This window comes from Puntigrus tetrazona, chromosome 2, assembly GCF_018831695.1.
Source record: "Puntigrus tetrazona isolate hp1 chromosome 2, ASM1883169v1, whole genome shotgun sequence".
Classification (NCBI taxonomy): domain Eukaryota; kingdom Metazoa; phylum Chordata; class Actinopteri; order Cypriniformes; family Cyprinidae; genus Puntigrus; species Puntigrus tetrazona.
In genome coordinates this window covers 5,161,128-5,181,208 of record NC_056700.1, presented here as the reverse complement: position 1 = coordinate 5,181,208, position 20,081 = coordinate 5,161,128, and the positions used below count along the sequence as shown (strand labels likewise).

The 20,081-nt window shown below is 38.5% G+C and overlaps 1 pseudogene; it reads left to right on the top strand.

The window, feature by feature from the left end:
- Positions 1-3,193: 3,193 nt before the first annotated feature.
- LOC122324243 overlaps positions 3,194-20,081 on the top strand; it is a 28,809-nt pseudogene continuing 11,921 nt past the window's right edge.

The following is a 20,081-nucleotide window of genomic DNA, read 5'->3' as shown; positions in this document are numbered from 1 at the left end:
TGGGTTATTCTAAAGGCTGTCTATCCACATCTTTTCTTGCTGCTGTTAAGCACTACATAGATTTCATTTAATATGCATGCTTAGCAATTATCAGATTAATGGTATGACGATGACTATATAAATAATCATCACTAAAACGCAAACGATTTTGTCTTTAAATTTATTTTACTATGTTGCACGCTTTAATTTGGAGCGAGAGACGCTGGCGGAGAGACTCTATTTTAGATGTGTCACTTTGCTCCAAGCTAGATTTCTAAACCAGAACATAACCTGCCCTGCAGCGCTTTAGCTGCGGAGCGTGCGTTGCTGTGTCAATGAACGCTGCTTAAAGCTAATACACTTTCATGGCGCCTAAAACAAGGAGTTTGCACGAAGCAGACTAGAAACTTACCTGGTAGTCGCTTACACGGGCATCGAGGTGTAGGTCCCAGGGGGTGTTCTGGCGGGCGGCGAAACACACAAGCTATAATTCGAAGGTTTGCCAGAATACAGACAAGACAATGGGTTAAAATAAGGGTAAACAATTTGCGACCTTTGATTAAAAATAGCCTGCTCACTTTTATAGAGCCACGTAAGAGCTGTGTTTGTGATGCGTGATGTGTTTTGCTGGCCCTCTTTAGGCATTCTACTAACTATAACTCATTCAGTTTATAACTTATATCATTACATTGTAAGGACTACAACAACCCTGACACATGAAAGAGTAATTTAAACCGTTAAAGGGAGATCTTACGGGACGCGAAAGCAGCTTTTCCACCTTTTGACCATGCACTGTGTTGAAAAGCTTTAAATAATCGATCAGTTCACCACAAGAAGGGAGAAAGAGTGAGGAAGAGGCTTCACAAACCAGACTGGTTTTTACAGGTAGTGTATGTCTTCAGTGGACATTTCTTACCAAATCCTTGACCGGAAAAAAATAAGAGGGCTATAAATACATTTGAACGAATTACTTCAGAAACGAACACCTGAAGGAAATTACGGCAGGAATCAGGAATATGAGGAGCAGGACAAGAAGAACAACGACGAACTTCAAAACATAACTAACGACACGAACTAAAAACATCAGACTTGAAATCTAAGCACACTTGACAGTCATTGGTTTCAGGGTACAAAAAAAGAGAGAAGAACTGCCGCAGGGCTCTAAAAAATGCTCTCTGATCACTTGTATATTTGCAAGCGTTTGATCCCCTAAATTATGCGACACTGATGTAACGCTCCATCTATGTAGCTCCACTCGGGCTTCTTCTGCTCTTTGAGAACATGAAACTGCTTGCTGACTTCTCGAGGGTTTTTCATCTGAACTCGGCGTAAAAAAAAAGAAGGTAAAATATGCCCTGGAACAAGTGTAGTGGAAAGACAGCACCTCTGATCATCAAACCATTCTCCTAATCTGACAGTTGTGTGAGATGAGGAATCTATTCAAAGAAAGTCATTATTCATTGCATTAGACAAAAAAGATTTTGTCTTTCTCTTCTAACACTCATCAGACATCACTTCTAAGACGTCACATAACCTGCTTAGTGATGTTCTTTGAGAAAGGAACTGATATGGACTTCAATTACATATCTGAAGACTTTCTCAAGTTCATTAGGCTGTGTTATGCCACTATCAGATTTTTTTAAGGGCTTATAAAACCATATTTTGCACCATTTCCTGTTTGGCATTTCCTTTATTGTATATTAATCAGCATTCTACCTGATTAAGCCTTGAAAATGTATAACACGTGGCCCTCGGATGACCAGGTAATGGCCAGGTAATAAACCAGGTACTAGACTAGACATTTGTGTTATAATTAGAAATATTGTTATTAATTAATGTTAAGAATGAAGAAAACTAGACGAGAGACAGGAGGGACCTTCTGTGGTTAGCGGAGTGGTTTGTCAGTCTTTTAAAGAGCAATAGAAGAACCGCACTGCATATTGAATATATCCAGGGTTGCCAGATCTGCGTTACAAAAACGGCCCAATTGGTAGGCCCTTTTAAAAATAATTTGTCGAGGAGAATGTAAAGATGTGAATCCAGGGGCTGCTAGTATAAAAATAGCTGAAGTGCGTCAAAATCCCACAAAATATACCCAACAACACAAACTGACATTTTCCTGTCGTCTAAACTGTCCTGCCATCTGCATTTGGAAGCTGTTGCTGTGAACCAACATCATGCGCTGAAAGGATGTCTCCATGCAAGTGAAACTGATTATTGTTGCGCTTTTGGAGGGACCAAATCAGTTCTTTCAACCAAAAAAAAAAAAAACTGGACGTCCCACGCAGGACAACAGTGGTGGATAACCATGAGAACAACATCCAGCCAAGAGAAGATAACTCTCCAGTAGCCAGATGGTGTCTACAATCTAATATCTACAATCAAGAGAGGGCTTGGTAAAAGCAAATACAGAGGGTCCACAGCATGGTGAAAACGATGCCAGATAAGACATCACACAAAAAAGCCAAAACACTTCAGGAAAACATTCTTTGAACTGATTTATGAAGCTTATTCCAGAATGACAGGAGAAAAAAAATATGAAGAAGGTTTGGGACAGCTCTTGATCCAAAGCATACAGCATCATCTGGAGCAGGTTGATGGATGAACATGGCTTCCAGTGGCACCGGATTACTGGTGTTTAGTGATGATGAGACAGAGGACAGAAGCACAAAGATGAATTCTGAAGTGTGTAGAGATACACTCTTTGCTAAGAGTCATCCAATTGCAGCAATTGCTTTATAGTACGAATAGACAATGGCCCAGATCATACGATCAACCAATCAAGAGTTTTTAAGATGAAAAGTGAAATATTTTGCAATGGCCAAGTCAATTGAGCATGCTTTTCGCTTGCTCACAAACAACGATCGAAGTCCAAGCATCACAAAGGAGGAAACCCATGAATTCCAGAGTCATTGCAGTCATTGCCTGCAAAGTAGTCTTAACAAAATATTAAAAATTAACATTTTATATATGTGCATATTTATTTGTCCAATTACTTTAATTTCACCTTGATTGCTTCGTTTTAAATACGCTCTGGTGGCGTACAGAGCCCAAAAAAAAAGTCAGCGTCTAAATATATATATATATATATAGATCTAACTGCGCGTGCTGATTATATTAACATTTCAAACGTTATCAACAAAATATCGTTAACGTGCAACGAAGACGACGAGTCTCCAGAAGGTAATATTGTTAGAGCCGCTTCGAGCCTTCATCATGACATCACCGCCGTCCTGTGAACGGACGCGCGCGCGCGCGGAGCGACCCCCAGGATCTCACGCGCTCAAGAAGCGTTTGCCGTCGGCCGAGAAGCGACAGAAGTGTTGTCAAGTTGACGGGGAGGCGGACTCGTCGCTTCTTCTACCTTCAGGAGCCTGCACTCGCGCGCGATCATGGACGCGTCCCTCTTTCAGTTCTTCCTAGAGGAATTCGGCGACACCAACTGTACTCTCATGGATGCGTTTCAGGACACTTTATACGAGAATTCGTCTTTCGCGTCGATGAGCGTCGACGGTGGGGATTACCTCTAGCGTTAACGCGTTGCTTTTATTCGGCTCTTGTAATGCACATTTATCAACAGCGCTTGTATTTTCTTCTAAGGTCTCTACTGTAACGCCACCACGGATGAAATCGGAACTTGCTGGCCGAGAAGCAACTCTGGACGGATAATTGAGCGACCCTGTCCAGAGTACATCAACGGCGTCAAATACAACACCACTAGTAAGCGGCTCCCGTCGGCTTCCTATTCGTTAAAAACGTCCGAGCGCGAGGTTGGCGCGACCCTTTGCGTTCACGAGCTTCCATCAAAGTTAAAATATAGAAAACACGCGCTCTGCAGAGGTACACAGATATAAATAGATGTTTGTACATTTCTGTTTTTTGGAACATTTCGCAGCTTATAGGATTTAAAGAGCGCGCACGGCTCGTGGCATTCTCTCTCTCAAAGCTGTTTACGCAGCGGTTATAAACGCAAGTGACATGATGTTAATAATTTAGCTAATTGTTTGCTCACCAATAGCCTAGTGCTTCTGCAGACAGTGGTATCTGCCCTGCCACATGTTCTTTGCCTTAATGCATGAAATGAAGCAGGACAGTGAAGTTCTCTTAACACGCACACACACACACACACACACACACACACACACCGCATCCAAGCTGACACAGTTCAGTGTTTCAGTGATTGATGCAAGCATAACTTCTTCTGTCTGAATAAATAACATGGCATGTTACTGAGTTGCAAAAGTTGTGCTGTTTTGTTGAGGTTTTCCATAGCAGTAGCATGCGTTTTGCATATTTAGCGTATTATTTGTAATCCTAAAACAGGAGATATGTAGAAAACACAATAATTCGTGACGGTTCATGCATTAAATGCCATCGCAATGATAGCAGTGGTGAAACCCAACAAAAGACGGCCCAATTATTAAGTGTTTAAAGAGCATTTATTGTCTGCTGACTTCAGCTTCTGTTTTTCTTGATGTTGATTATATTTCATAGTTAATAAAAACATTAATTCAGTTTTTGACATAAATGGACAGCGATAAATGCAGCTGAAAAATGTCAAATTGTAAGAGGCGGTATATCAGCGCTTAATAAAAAAAGATGTTATTGTTGTGCATATACATGATTATGTAATTGTCATAATTATGTAATCGTGACCTCACGATGTTCATATCACAAAACATTAGTTCAGAAGACACGGGGCGGACATACAGTATCGGATACAGTATGATCCATAATCTCTCTCCCAGCTGCGGTCGCTTTTATCATTGCATATTAATATGACTTACGATAAAAGCGTTGCTTGCATTTAAATATGGATTTTTCCGAAGGTCTCGTATCTGCCGGCAGTCATGATCACAAGTCAGTGCTTAGAGGTTTCCTCCTGCGAGCTTGCACAGCGTCTAACTTTGTTCAGTGTATCGATGTGACTTCTACATTGGAGGAGAACGCAGGGCTCCCAGGCCAATTTAAGCCTTCCACTGCTGAGCTCCGAACGTATACGTTAAATTGCAAAATATGTCTGTTTGCTCATAGTGACCCGACGATGCCTGCTTTATTATTGAGTTTAGCACGTGCTCCGTTCACTGTTTGCATAGTTAGAGTTTTTATACGATCGCGGCATCGGTCGTTCATCAAGTGACGTGTCGGCAGATAACGCTGTTACAATCACACTATTGCTTCGGTGTAGTGAGCGCTAACACGGCACAGACAGCACATGCAACTCAACGGCGCTATGCGTTAGAAGAAGACCCCCAGCTCCACGCACGTTATCGAGTTTGGCGCATCTAGAAGTCGTTTGTCAATAAAATCATACTTGCTTTCTCAGACTCAACCCAAATCGGTGAGACGAACCTAACTCGAAAGGTTATTTATAGCTTGCGTGGAAGTTATGCGTAATAGCATGGTGTCGGTGAACTCTTCTGCCGAGCGGAGCTGCAGCCCGAGGCGCTCGTGTCTGAAGCCTGCGGTCGGCGGGATCCATCCAGCCGTCTGGCGCTGTCTCTCAAAGCGATCCGTTTTAAGGCCAGATACTCTCCCTCTGCTGCACGGATAATAGAGTTCGCTTGACAAAACATTGCACATTCGTCTACACTATTTACCCACTGACGTACAGCAGCAGTCAATCAAGAATTATGATATAAAATCATTCTAATTTAGCATTATATAATGACAGAACTTCAGTATGTATATTGACGTCACGTCTTTGGACTTTTTGTTGTTCCGTGTGACCTACTCTTGTTAATATTTTCATTGTCTTCACCTGTGTCTCGTTAATGTCCCGTTTGCATTTAAGCTCTAGTTTGATCCTGTGTATCCGTCGTTCTCGTCTTTAATGTGCGTGTGGTTGTTGTCCTGCCCGCCTGTGAAGATATCGTTTATTCCGTTCTTCCGAGAAGATTAAAGCGTTTTCGTTTGACCTCTGTGCTCGTAGCGTGCTCTCATGCTAACCACCGCGTGACAGTTGACTTGCCACCAGCCAATCAGATGCTCTTTCGCGCATTAGTTCCTCCCACTTCCAGAGAAACCGTCGCTTCTTAAAAGCTGAAGAATTCCAAAGGAACTCTATTTATTTTGAGAGGAAAATACAACAAAGAATATCGTTTACATCTAGCATGTCAAGACCCTCTAGCTCTAGATCTTTTCTTTATCTTTGCCTTATGGTTCATTGAATACAGCTAGACTGTGCACCCATTCAGATGGACAGAAACATTTTATTCGAATGGTATAATAATAAATACATATATAATGCAGATAGTAATTTTATAACAAACAATAAACAAACGGTAAATAGTAAATAGCAGGTAAAATTTAGCTCTGTAGCTAATTCTGGCCCATTGTCCCTGTCAAATTATTAATGAAATAGTAATAATAATTCATTTCTGTAGCTCAAGCAGTATAGCAAAAGTATAACGTTTCAGTATAGAAAAAAGCATTTATTTATTTCACCAAAATGTTCAGAATTCTGAAACAATGGTTTCCTTAATTATTTGTTTCTACCACCTTAAAGGATGTAAAGGATATCCCAAGCTTTAGAGCAGAATAAAACATTTTACCCAAGCGCCCCTTTAGCTTCGTGCTTTGTATATATACAGCTCTATTTAACGATGGCTCTTTATTTTTTACGGTCCCTTATGAACGTTCTGTCATCAGAGCATACATAGTATAACTCTTTGTTGTGATGATCTACCAACACGCATTTGCTTTGATCTTTTCCCTGTAGTTAATACTATATTGTCTCACGTTTGCCATACTCGTCCGGCGCTCTTTAAGCCCTCCACGCACCTGTTTCAAATGGACTGCTTTTAAATGGATTTTCTTTCGCCTCGTTCAACTGTTAAACAAATAGCTATTGAACTGCGTGGCTTGGGCCGTGTTGTTATTAAATGTACGCTCAAACCTGCTATGCCTCTAATGATATTCAATATTTAATTTATTGTTCTGATAGATGGCTTTGGCGTGGTTGTCCTCTTTTGGTTGATGTCACAATACTTGCCTTGGCCTGTTTGTGCTTTAACTACAGCAAATCGCAGTTTGGGAGGCTAAATCGGAGCAGCTATTTTGATAAGAATGCAAACATTTGAACCGGATCGAGCTCAGTTATGACGCTCTTGTCACCTGCAGAGCTGCTTTATAGGTTTATATGTGATGAATATTGCTGGTAATGCTTTGAAGAGGTCTGTATTGTGTAAAGCGCTATATAAAATGTGATTAACGTTCCCAACATGCTGTATATGTATCAGTACATATAGGGGACATAACAGACACAGTTCTCATATTAATCTTGAGTACCTATATCCTGCATCCTTCATATCTCTAGTGCACAACGACACAAAAGTTGCAACACAAAGAAATGATCACAAAAGAAGCAATGAAAACAATGAAATTAGTACAACACAATGGAAACAAGCCACAATGCAGCAAAATTAGAACAACTCTGTGCACGCCTTAAGAAAAAAAAGTATTTTATAGTGTACTCCTTCAATAGGAAAGTATACTTTTAGTCTGCTTTTTGTGTACTTTATGTACTTCCTATATACTTAAAATGACATTTAAGTGTACTTGACTTAGAAAAAGTCTTAATATTTAAGATATACTGTGCTCCTACAGTCCGTGTTTTTTTATTGTGGTAGAATTTACAAAATTTACAAAAAACACACAAGAAGAAACGTAAAAAACAGTAGCAAAACTGTGTAACATTGTGAAATAAAATGTCAACCAATAGCTGCCAAGCTTTGGGGCGTTTATTGACTCCATGTACATTTCACTTATCCAATTCATAGACTTTTTCGGCTTTTTGTTCGAAATGTTGTTTATCTGTTTATGTTTTATTTCTGAAAATTACCCACGTTCAAGAGTTTAGCTAGAAGAAGCTCGAATAAAAGGTTCTTCTTCACAAGCAAGCAGAAAGTCCGTTCTTTCTTCAAGCTGCAGCACGACAAAATTAGCATAACACTTTTTTTAGGATTTGATATATGCAAATCAAACTTCTTATTCTCTTTATGCGTTTTCTTTAGTTATACTCATCTAGTTTAAGGCAGGGGTGCACGCAACAGTCCCTTTTTCAAGGCTAACATCAGTTTTCAGCTTTAATTTGAGCAGCCTTTCAAAACGAATAAACAGAACAATAATTATTTTCCGACACCTTTATTTTAAAGCGTCAAGATTCATCATCCTCTGTCTCGATCACGTGAAACGGTCAAGACGTTTCGTTTATGTCGAAGTTCAATCAGCTGCTATGAAATATTTCACTCCTCCGGAAGCGTAGACCCCTCAGGTTTGATTGTTTCTCTAGGCTAAGTCTCTGGTTTCTTCTCAACATAATTAAACCCCTGCTGCGCTCACATCACCTCAATGGAAGTCTAATTTCATTAACACCTCCTTAGAGGTACAACATTCTCCTTAGCAACCGCGACACATCAGTTCAAGTTGGATTTGTGAGTTATTTATCATATTGATATAGCCGTGTTTAAAACCTGCGTGTTTCTGTGTTTATTCTGGGGAGCGCAAAAAGAGAAAATTTAAACAATCCATTTGTAGTTCTTCTACATGACAGGGATTTTTCACCGCAAATCATCTCCCCGTGTTCAGTCTGGCATATTGTGTTAGACTGCATCACACACAAGTGCCAGGAGTCTTTAGTGTCAGCGACGTTGAACCTGGCATGGAGTGTCAGGACAAATGAGATTTCAGAGATTCAGCTTTGGTGAAGAGCAACTGGTTTAACCTGGTCTCATAAGTATGTTTCTGCAAAAAAAAACCCCAAAACTGTACTTTACGGTCTTTACAGTTTCGCTTAACAAAACCAATCGCTTGGGGAATATTATGTTATTCATTCAAAGCAAATTTAACACGAACACCGATACACATGGTGGTGGCGTCACATATCAACTACAGATGCATTCGATTTTATGTTTAGTGCGGTGAAAGCACTTTGGAACGAGTGCCATGGAAAAAGCACGAACAGCTCAAACCTGAATATAAGGAAGTTAAAATGTCACAGCAAATGGGTTTTATATCAGTTTGGCGTTTGTTAACACTATTGGGTGGGTTTAGGGTTGGGTTTGGTGTCTGGGATATATCCAGCGTGATACAGCATTAACATTAAGTGAGACTGAATATTTGAATTATGTTCCTGAAGTATCGTAATAAAAACACAGACGTCTGCCTCAAAGCATGCGGTAAGGTAATAACGGTGTTGTTGAAACATACTTAGAGTTAATCATAAATGCAATTAAAGAAATGAATCACAGAGGTCATTGCATGTAGGTATTTAAAAATATGTACAATGTAAAAACAGCTAGTGTAAAGTGGTACCCTTTTTAACATTTTAGCAAAATCACTGCAATTTCATCTAAGCACAGGTCGATTTTGTCGCAAAATGTAGTCACGGCGAACAGCCCAAACAGCCTTATGAAAGAGGACAGACTGGCTGTGTTATGTGAGCGGAAAGTCGCATTAGAGATAGCTAAACTTTAACTGACATGTTTGCCTTTTCCGTAATGCAGAGAGAGAGAGAGAGAACATGCGCGCGATTCCCAGATCGAGATGATTAAGTAAACAACTAAGCAGAAAATGTATTAATTTAAAAGAAAAAGCTCGGACCTCAGCGTTTCAAGTCTTGGCGTCTGGCAACCGCAGTCGTGAAAGCTTGCAGGGGCTTGTTGCTAACGGAAGACGCATGAAGAAAGAGACGATCTGCGTTGCATGAAGCGCTATAGAAATGAAGGTGACTTGATTTGACGGCTCAAGCTGCTTTAGAATGACAAAGATGCCCACGTGCACATCGGGGCGTAACTGATTTCTGTTTGACTTTGCTCCATTGCCTAATGAGCGCTAAAGCATATAACAGCATGTTTATCTTGACTTCGACGACGTCCAGTAACCGAGCCGTCAATGACTGCATTTAAATCGCCGCACTAATCTAAATCTGCTAAATGACTAACCCGCATTAAGCAAGCGGCGTTTATCTACGCCACGCTCACATGTGACAGCGAAAATTGTGTTTATACGAAATCTACATCCTTTTTTACAGGTTTGAATGTGGATCAGGCACAGTCTGAGGTGGCTTAAGCTCCCGGGCTTTGACAGAATTACTACAGTCCCATGATAGAGCTGCTGGTGAGAAGAAAATATAAAAATAGATTGAGCTGATAACGACGGCTATATTTATACAGCCTTTCTCATCTCCTGGTTAGATTTTCTCTACCATTAAGGTTCATTTGCAGCCAACCTTTAAGCATATTCACAATTATTAGTCTTGAAACCATCCTGCTGAACGGAAATCGACACCTAAGCCACCAAACAGTCAAATTAAGCAAAATATCCCAACACTTTCATATTAATATTAGTATTAATAAATTCGTAGTTAATGTGACTTCTGCTATGATGGGAACCGCATGGATTACAAATTAGTTATCCTTTTAAACATTTTCTTCTTATACAAAATTGTGTATGATTACTTTTTCTTTTGAATATTTTAAGTAGAGCTAAAAATATGGCTATTTTATTTTTACATAATTACCTGTTAATCTTTTATGCAGAATGACAATGAAGCATTATTTTAGGAATATTTTAACAGCTTATTTCACAGATTAATTATATGAAACATTAAAGTAGGCTTTTTACTTGCGTTTAATATGCTTTCTGTGGATACAAAATCATTTTTGTCAATTTAATTTGATGCACACTGCAAAGTGGGACGTCTGTTCTTTATCCTCTGTGTCTATGTATTTTATCACATGTATATTATTATTATTATATTTTATAAATTTGAAATGTCAGTTTATTTTACATTGTGACCCATTGCAGACTATTCTGATCATTTGTCTTGCATAAAGCTGCCATATTATCTCCAAAATTAATGACTTCAGCCATTTATATGAACTAGTTTTAGCCTACCAGAAAATGATTACTTGCTTGATTGATTTTCACTTGATTTTCTAGTTTATCTTGCACCGGCAGATGCTGGATTAACTTGGGCTGTTTGAGTTAAAATTGTGGTCCTGAAATTAAATAGCTGTGTAAGGGGACTGATACATTAACCATAAGTGCTTATGAATGTGTGAAAATGTGAAGAATCTTAACAAAATAAGAGAGATTATACCAAATGCAGGTATTTTACACAAAAGATGTTTGCATGTAAGTCAACATGCAAAAATCATTAACCCTTGGTTGTTAATAACTGTGTGCTCTGAACAGTTAAACTGAGCACCGTTCTTCAGATTATTCAGTTTTCCAGCATCTTTTGCACATTTGAACCCTTTCCAACAGTGACTGTATGATATCGAGATCTATCCTTTCACACTGAGGACAGTTTAAGGACTCTATTAAACAAGCTTAAAACATCCACTGATGCTCCAGAGGCAAACAAGATGCATTAAGAGCATGCAAGTACCTTCTGTTGCTTCTAAAGGGCAGTACTATATGGAAAAAAATAAATAATATCATCCTGTTCAAAAGTTTTCACCCCCCGGCTCTTAATGCATCTTGTTTCCTTCTATAGGGCCGTTATTTTTGCATACCACTGTAGTACATTAATGCACTTATTAGTAGTGGTTAAAATGTTAATTTGTCCAGCATTAGTTATTGGAATAATAGTTAGCACTATAATATTGAGTTACTTATTTGTACCAATTATTTATTACTGACAGAACCTTATTGTTGTCCACAGAAAAAAATAACATGAACATGAAGGAGATGAGGGTGAATAAAGATGTGTTTTTCAATTGTGAACTGCTCGTTTACCCTTCTTTTTTGACCACTGTGTGTATCAGTAACATTCCCGTAACAAGACATCCACCTTCAGCACATAAAGTGGATGGATTTTAATATCGAACGCGCTAGTGTTATTTGTCTTGTCATTTTTGATTCCGGTTTTGTTGAAAGAAGGCCAGCTTTTAAGTTGTAAGCACATTGCTAATGAGATTTATGGAAGTGCAGCATCTCAAAACATTTCATCAGAATCCATCAAGCAACCATAGGTTTAAATTCTATGCGTGTGTGTGTGTGTGTGTGTGTGTGTGTTCATCTGCTATTTACTGGATACAGGCAGCACTCAAAATAATGAATAGATTGTGCTAAACTCCAGACTCAGGTAAGATGTTAAGTACTGCCAATTTCCAGTTTGCTTAATAAATATAAATGGCAGCAGAAGATGTTGGTAAAGAGATTTGGGCATCTTTCAAAGATGTCCTCCTCATTTGTGCTAGATAATGGCGCATTCGTTATTCTAAAATCTTCATCTATGTCCGTGTTCTTTACCGAGTCATTGTTTTGTGCAGAATTCAATCCCCGGTGTGTCATTAAGAAACCAAGCAGCCTTTAAGGTACTCGGCAGCCCTTCCATTACTAAAAAAACTACAATCTGCTAATTCTGTTTCATTATTTGTCATGAATGCTTGGCTCCTTTTAGCATTCCACTTGTTGCTAAAAAGGATATGGATTGATTGTTAGAAGTATTCGTCTTTCCTACGCTTACTAGAGTTTGCATAGAAAGCCACATTGTAGGAAAAACATATTCCTGTTATCAGTGTATTTTAATCCTGGGACAGGTGCATTTCCTCAGAAGAGGCAATTAAGGGCCTCTTCGGAAAACTCAACAACTAAAACATTTCAACGTATGACATTAATAAGTGTATAAATGTGTCTCTCTTGCCTCCCCTGAGCCCACCGAGCTTTAACAGATCCTCTAAAGCATGGGGTGGATTTAGTGAGGTTTAATTAAGAACGAATGAGAGAAAATCAGTGAGATGCGGCAATATCGCAATAACACAGCAGGGATGAGGAAGTGAAGATAAGTAAAAAAAAAAGAAAAAAAAAAAAGGGAAGTCAAGTGAAAATAATCCAAACAGATATGGTAGATGATAATATTTAAAACATGCAACATAAATACCAATATCCCTTAGATATCAGCTCTTTGTTAAACCTGAAATGGGCTAATTTTTTTTAGCGAGCAATTAGCATTTCATGACTGATGATCTGAAAATAATTACAGTTAAAAAGAAAAGTGGAGCATCAATAATAATAATACGTTTCAATTGAGTTATTATTTTGTAATAAATGAAAAAAATATTAATTACGATAAATTATCAGTTAATCACGTTAATAATATAAAAACACAAAATACAAATGTAATAAGTAATGTTTATTAAACCAGGGAAAAGTGACAAAAACGTGTAACTGGGACATGATTTAGCATTTTATTCATACAAAATAAATAAATAAACAAATCTGTGAGGACTTCTTGAGGAACACCCTGCCTCTGCCCTGGAGATACGCCGGAGCCACATGGGTTAAACTCATGCGAGGCGACATGTTTGGATAAAATATGGTAATGAAAGTGGTTGCAACATATTGTAATGCACGCTTCAGCACTTCAAGCATAGGTCTGCCGTAAACAACACTTATATCCAGGCTACAACCTTCTACTCGTCCGACGTGTGTGTAGCAATAAAACCTTCTGGTAAAACACATGATAAGATGGGCGGTCTTTATGGTAAGCATAGATCACTCTCAGGCCATCCTAGATGTGCTTGATGTTTTCTTTCCGCAGGGAACACAAAATGAATACTTCTCAGAGCTGTTAATGTTATGTGTTAACCATGACTGTTATTTCTGATAATCACTGGGTGACCTCTGTCGGTGACCTCAGGTAATAAGTGGGTCATTAGCTTTTTTAGCCATGAAGCCACTCTCTCCGTGACGGTAGAGAAGTCTTGTGCAGAGAAGCGGCGTGTAAAGGCAGAGTTGATGAGCAGAGTTAGCGCTGCTTTTGCAGTTTCAAACCGGAATAATGCAGACAAACTTGTACGTTCTTTGTGATCGGCGCTCTAAAAAAATAACGAAAAACACAACCGTTTGCATCAAATTACGTTCAGCTTACAAACTGCACTGAGCAAGAGGAACATGATAATTTGCAGCAAAAACAAATTGATTTTGTTGAAAAAAAGTTGCTCCATCACTCACAGAGTCAATGCGTTTGCCTCCATGCAGTATAATCTTCAGCACAGCAGTAGCCACAATACATTGAAATCGACAGATATTCTTTTAAACGTTAGCATTAAACACTAGCAGCACAAAACAGCACTTCATTTATTTTATTTTCTCTTCATCCAATATTATGCCGAGGTTTCCAGGAACTAGAAATCTACTGCCCAGTTTCCAAATGAATGAGGCAGTTTTATTAAGTTACATTGCACACAATAAATCATGCGACGATCTAAAATAAAGCTGGCAACTTAAGAGGTTTAATTAAATTAATAAATTCTAATTTTTATTTGGCAACCATGCATTTATTTAAGTTGTAGCAGGTCCCCTGAATTATTTTTAGATGTTATGCTCAACAACATTTCTTAAGCATGGTAAAATCAGTGCACGCTCTTGCTATGTTGTACTCGGTTTAGTAGGCAGACCGTTGTTATAGAGCAGTGAGTTCAGTCAGGTTAATTGTTCAAAATGTATTTCAAGAGCCTCTGTACTCCCCCATATTTGGTTTTCGGAAGAAGTGTTTCTTTATACCTCTCCCCAGCAGACAAATGCTGACTCCTTTATCTCAGTTTTTTTAATACCGCAGTGAAGGTTTGGGTATGTTTTAAGGAAATGATCTATCGAGGTCAGTAAAAAAAAAAAAAAAAAAAAAAGGCTAAGCATGTAATGATGTAAAAGCGAGCATCTGTCTTTTTAAAGTGAGAGTCATATGCAAATGTATTTTAGGCCTGTGTGACATCACACGCTCACACGTAGGCCGTTGAACCTGGTTCAAAGCTATTTTTACCTTGAGGAATGAGGAGTTGTAGGCCATTCTTACAGTACAATGATCTCTTCATTTTATAGACCTTAAAAAAGCACAAATTTCCATGTGTTTGCACACACCTGGCGAATAAAGCTGATTCTGATTGTCAAAAGCATATAACAGCTTGATTGATGCTAGCTGCTTCACTTTTACAGGAACGTATTTTACTTTATACATAGGTTAGCGTAAATCCTGTACCATTTTTGAACACTCTGTTTACGTGATGCATCCTTTATTTTGAATGGATACAGTTCAATGAAAGCGGCATATTGCATAGATTGAATTCTTGTTTAAACCATTTTAAGAAACATTTTTTGTCAAGAGATGTTACTCCTACTTGTCTAAAGATCAAGGAAAACTGTGGCGCCAGCTCTGATCTTTCATCTTGCTGCTGCACCTCTGGGTCAGAGAAATTATTCCCACAATCCAGATAATGACTTTCAACAATAGCAGTCCTGTGTGTTGAGTGCTCATCTGGGGATTTGTCTGTTTCTTTCTTAAAGTTTGTCTAGGGTCAAAGCTGCTTGTTAAGAACAGCTTTTTCCTCATGGATGCATTGGAAGAGCTAATAAAATAAATCAACTTAATATTTCTTGCCAAATTACTTACTTATGTGGCAAGTAGCCATGTAATAAACCATGTAATATGATTTAATATGGGGATGATTAATCATTTATTACACCCTTGCCGCTGGCTTGCTTTGTTGGGGACAGTTAATTTCTAGAGATTATCGTCGAATTGATTACAGAGACCGCCTCTGCATTTAATAACAAATTGTTCAATCTCGTCATTATACATTTCTATCATTGTACTCTTCTATTTTATACGGTTCGGTGCTTTAACACAATCTGTGTTGTTAAAAGCGCTATATAAATAAAAATGATTGATTCATTGATAATAACAGTAATTGGAGTCAGACACCTGAGTCATAAATCCCACTCCGAGACTAAATAAGAGAGCTGCATGTTTATCTGATTGGCTGAAGGCAACGAGAGCTCTAAAGCGAGACCATTCGGAGTCCATATAGATGCCTGCAGACCTCATCTTTTAACACTCAGACCAAAAAGATGGTTAAATATAAATGTATATTTGCTTTTTTAGCATGCACATTACTAGCATATTGACTAGTGCTTAATAAACCACATATTAATGTGCATATTTTAGATCCTTTAATTCTACAACAATACCTAATCTTAGCACCTTACTTATTAATTAACTTAGAGGTTTATTGATGCAGAAGTTGACTCAATATCACATTCCTGGGATATCGAATACTGAAACAAGGAAAATAATGTATAGAACAGACTACTCTGCAGCTGTTTGAATGCGTTTAAAACAGTTTTAGATGGCAGAAACAAGACTTCTACTGTATAAGGCTTATCCTGTTTTCTCAAGAATGATCTGGGTTACCAGTTCGAACACCACCATCATAAATCTTTTGATGCATTTAATCAAACTAAACAAACTAATCTAAATTGATCTAGGACTGCTGGGAGCGAATTGGGGTCAGGGTTTGTGTCTCTGATAAATAAAGAAGTTCTATAAAGAAGGCTTGATCCCCCGAAGGATGTCAAAACTAGATGGTGAGGGGTCATGAAGCAGTTGAACTAGCTGAAGTTCTAATATATATTTATTTATCTTTAAATCGATTTTAAATCGTAATTTTGTCACCCCCGAAATGGGTCATACTATGACCCGAGCAGTTTAATTAAATTCGGCATAAAACCACACGTATTCAGGGACTTGCATGTATATGGGTGAAGAAAGAACATAATGTAGGTGTTTAAAATGCATATACTCAGTTTGGGTGAATGTTCCCTCTGCATTGCTGTTAAACTGAACGCAAAACTGTTTATCTGTCAATCATTAATTTTCCGGGATGCTGGAAAATTTTGCTAAAGTGATTTTGTGATTTTCTTTCGATAGACTGAATGCATCAGAGGATTTGCAATCATCTTACTGGACCATAGTGTTTGCTGCCAGATCTAACATGATTTTGGGATCAAGCAAGTGAATAATTGCAATACTTAGCATTAAATCTACAGCTTTCTCTTCACTTTGGTCTGGCTCTTCTGGTATTTGTTCTTGTAATATGATGTGTAGCAACTACAGTCTCTAATATACATACATAACACCAACCTCTGTTCTCCTCCACCTCCTCTCACCACTTCTAAACAGCTGATGATTTTGCCATTTTTTTCTGATAAACCCAGAACAATCAGCAGTCAGTTGTAAGCCCCACACACAGAACCTCTAATCAGTCACATCCACTCTTCTCCTTCTGTCCCCTGAGGCTGAAGTATCCAAACTTCTTCTTTCCAGCCATCCTACAACATGCCCTCTGGACCCAATCCCATCGCACTTCTCCAAGCAATCTCTCCCACACTCTTACCAGCACTCACACACATCATCAACACATCTCTCCTCACAGGCACTTTCTCCACTGCATTCAAGCAGGCGCTGGTAACCTCACTGCTAAAAAAACCTACATTAAACACTTCTCTTATAGAAAACTACAGACCTGTCTCTCGCCATCCATTCGTAGCTAAAAAAACTTGAATGAGCTGTTTTCAACCAGGTATCATTGTTTGTTTCATAGAACAACAAACTGGACGTTAACCAGTCAGGTTTTAGAAGTGGCCACTCATCAGAGACTGCTCTACTCTCATTTAGCTGGTTTAAATCTCACTGGTAGGTCTTTCAGGGCGGTTAACTGGAGACTGGTGTTCCTCAGGGATCTTTTCTTGGAACCCTCCTCTTCTCCACGTATACTACATCACTAAATCCTATCATACAGGCACATGGCTTCTCCTACCACTGCTACACTGATGACACGCAGCTCGACCTCTTATTTCAACTAAATGATCCAACGGCAGCTGCCTGGACTCCCGGCATGGATGAAAGATCATCACCTGCAGCTCAACCTGGCCAAGACTGAGCTTCTTGTCTTCCCTTCCACACAAGCTGTACAGCACGACTTCACCATCCAGCTAGATTCCTCTACAATTACCCAATCAACTTCGGTCAGAAATCTTGGTGTAATCTTTGACGTCCAGCTGACCTTCAAAGAGCACGTTGCAAAGACCGCTCAATCTTCCAGATCTGCATTACAAAACATCAGAAAGATCAAGCCCTTTCTTACAGAGCATGCTGCACAACTTCTTGTCCAGGTTCTTGTCATTTCTATGCTTGACTACTGCAGTGCTCTCTCTTTATTTATTTATTCCTTTCCCTTTGCAGTTTGTACTTATTCAAACAGTGCCTGAGGCTGGTATTACGAGCAATTCCTCTGTCTGTTTGCCTCTTTAAGATGAATCGCTTAATGTATTCCCCAATTGTAAATCATTTTGGATAAAAGTGTCTGCAAAATGCCTAAATGTAAATGTGTACACATCTGAGAGTCTTTTGTACCAGAAAGGGTCAGATATACTGAAATCTAGCTCACTATGGTTACAGTTTCAGCTCTGGACAAGTCTACTTCTATTATTAGGCTTGACTCAGATATCAGAGATGGTTTCAGTAAAATAAACTGTAAAAAAAAAACATAATTACCATTGATTTTGAGCTTAACCATCCAGTTTCACAGACTATCAACAAGCTCCTTAATTCAATTATCCTTAATTATAATTTCTGTAATTTTTGCCTTTCAAATGTTAATCGGTTTCATACCAGTCTCATCTTTTTTTCTTTTCTTTTCGTTTTTTAACAGGACATGTAAGCGTAATCAGTCACAGCTTAGGATACTTTTCACCTCATCTCCACTAAATATGCAAAGAAGCAACATGAATACTGACTTTATGATCTGCATGGTTGAAGTTTTGAATAATTACTTTTGATTTATCACTTTTTTTGTGGCAAATATACCACAAAAATACTTCAGCAGGCATTTTACAAAGGCATTTTAATATTAGTGACGGTGGCGCTCAAATGTTGTCCATCTCGAGTGCAAACAAGACAGGACAGAGAATTTATGGTGCAATTTCACTCTTTTTTATGATTTGTCTGTAAACAAAGACATGAATATATGGGTGTATGAATGTGTCATCTCTTTACATTGACAGATATTTGGTGAATGATTTAAATGACTAGCACAGCTGTAATTCATATAGTTCATAATTCTGCATCAGGAGAATGTAACGTCTTTAACACCCATATCATCTGTGATCATTTCTAAAGGTATGTCCAATTATCCTTATATCCACAGCACACCACTAATTCCATATACAGCAAAAGGTTTGCTGGTGGTGTGAACAAAGCAACTAAGTACAGTGGGTGCCGGATAACACGATATCCAAATCAGCCATTTTGGAGCTTGGTTGAGTAAATGGCTTTTTAAGCTACAGTATGAAACTCACAGGATGTTTTTTAAAGTCCTCCTATGCTTCAAAAGATGAAGTAAATTTTATGAAAATTGATTTCTCATACCCTCATCCTTTTGACCCTTTTAAACAAATGAAAGAGGGCAAGCTGGTTTGATGAGAAAAAATATGTACCTCTGTGCACTTTTTGTGCAACAGCATTTTATGTACCTTACCTTAGTTTCAAGCAAAAATGTCCACTAAAACGGGTTCAATACGTGACCCTGGCACATTTTTATTACATTGACATAGGTGTGTATTGCTGTGTTTTTATTACGTTGTTTCAGTTCCATATTGCGACGTTCAGAATTCAGATATCCTGAGACTGACGCTAGTAGTTAATCCTCCATCATGTTGGGAATACGCTCTGCACCAAATCCAATCCTAAACCTACCCGATAGTGTTAAGAAATACGAAACTAATATCAAAAGGCATTTGTTCATGCAAAGGTGTCATTTCATCTGCCTTTCATGCAGATTTGAAGATTCTTCTGTTGAATTGTTTTACACGGGATTTCCAACGCTGTATCACGTGACCTATTGCCAGTGAACACCAATAGATATGAAGCTGTTGTTTTAAAGTAATGACATGATATTCTTCAAGTAATTGTGCAAAAACGACACTTTATTAACGCTGTAAATCTGTGTGAAAATGAATAAAAGGTGTCATAGTTTTACTGTCTGTAGGGTTCATTTCTTTTGGAAACTGCTCTGATATACTTATTGGTATGCATTCAGTGGCTCGCTAAAAAGCACACAAAGATACGGTAATGCCGTGAGACCAGACAGGAAGAGGGACGCTGTGACTCAAAACCCATTTGTTTGTTTTTACACGGACAGATGCTGTCAAATCCTACAATCTCATAATCCACAGAAAGAACCCAAAGTACACACAGAATAATGAAATATTTCACTGAAACCCGGTCTTCATTATATTTACATGTTTTATTTATT